General features: G+C 38.9%; 1 long non-coding RNA gene across 1 annotated transcript in view; it reads right to left on the minus strand.

Annotated features, from left to right (window-relative positions):
• Positions 1-242, minus strand: part of LOC127629038 (uncharacterized) — a 2,536-nt gene extending 2,294 nt beyond the window's left edge. The window contains exon 1 of the long non-coding RNA XR_007968736.1: positions 95-242. This is a non-coding gene — a long non-coding RNA (uncharacterized LOC127629038). The remainder of the gene's footprint in view (positions 1-94) is intronic.
• Positions 243-1,667: the final 1,425 nt, after the last annotated feature.

Raw genomic sequence — 1,667 nt, forward strand, 5'->3', positions numbered from 1 at the left:
TATGCTATTAATTATCTAAAGCAACATTTGTTGTTTAATGGAATTTCCTCCAAAGTTGACAGAATACCTCAAGAATAAAAGCTGTCGCACTCACCTGCTTCAAGTCTGTCAGAGATCCATCAACACTGTGAACACTCACTTTACTGTTTATGAGAGAGACAGACAGATAAAGAGAGAGATAGACAGGTTTGTGGAGCACGTGAGCAGTTAATCAATCACAACAACGCTGGATTAGTGTTAATACTGCACTCATCTGCAGCCCAGAATAGGCAGATAAACAGTGTGATAATAAAAGGTTATTATAGGACAGAGAGCTTCTGTTAATCCACTGTAAATGATCACTTTAAAGAAAGTATCATACGTTGAGTTTGATTTGATCTGAAACAGATCTGAATTGTGAAATGAATCATGAGGTTTAATGTGATCATCAGTGCTGAGAACTGCAGAAGAACATGAATCTCAGTTTCTGTTCATTTCCACTTTACATGATTGGATGAGTCGAAGTTTTTAATGTGTAATAAAATATTAATAACATGACTTGATTCATCATTGTAAACAGTTATAAACTGTAGATAACGAGTTGTGAATAATAATCAATTCATGTTTACAAACACAAATTTGTCAAAATGTATTTGTGTGGTAATCAATAGTATGCCTGAAATGCTGTTAATTGAGATGAACTTGTATTGAATCCGGAATATTCCTTTAACATGGATAATATTTGGGTGTGTGTCTCGTGTCTGTGGTGGTTCTTTGGGCCTGAGGTGAGAAAGCTCAACTTTCTTGAAAGTTCAGCAGTACCAGTTCTCTAATGTCCTGAAATAAAGTGTGGATTCTGTCTTTAGATGTGGGTTCACACGCAGGTGTTAGAATTCCTCCTGACGGAAGGGAGTCGTCGTGTGAGGGAGTCAAGGACGACAACACCAGCGGCGGTTCATCTGAGGTCAGAAGCTCCGGTCGTCTTCAGTTTCACTGCACAATGTTTCTCAGTTTATTGGGCACTTTTGCAGCGAGTGAACAGGATCGCATCAAAATGAGAGAAATCAATTTCGACTTTGCAGCTAATGTACAAGTCTTGACATGAATCATCACGTATGTTCCTCTGAACGCAAGACTCGTGATGCATCAGAAGAGGGAATGTGTGTCCTTGAACGGCAGCTGCTTTTACACCATATTATTCTCTTTATCTGACTGAACCTTTAATGTGTATCAAACATGAATCTGTTTCATTTGACCTCTGACCTGTGCTCCAGTGGCATTAGGAGGTGCCATCACTTTAAATCAGTTCATTATTCTGTTTATTCTGTCAGTATTTACTCAGATTCTTTATTTGTGTCACACGTTTGTTTCTTTTTCTCTCTGATCTTTCTCATATTTGTCTTCATCTGCACCTGTAAATCTGAGCTGATAAATGTTGTTAGTTTTAACTGAGAAGAATAATTCACTCGTGTTGTCCTCAGTTCCTCCTTTATTCTCCTCCTCATTTATCACCTCTCTTTTTCAACACCATCCATCTGCTCCACATGAAAACAATGTAAATTATTCCAAGGCCGAACTCGACTAGCATAGATAAATCGCTGCTTTCCCAGGCTGCTACAAACAACAGTGATTCTGTTCCGTCCTGAGCATCTCCATGTTCTCAGTGAACCTCCAGCGGCCGTCACAGA

This window comes from Xyrauchen texanus, chromosome 35, assembly GCF_025860055.1.
Source record: "Xyrauchen texanus isolate HMW12.3.18 chromosome 35, RBS_HiC_50CHRs, whole genome shotgun sequence".
Taxonomy (NCBI): Eukaryota; Metazoa; Chordata; class Actinopteri; order Cypriniformes; family Catostomidae; genus Xyrauchen; species Xyrauchen texanus.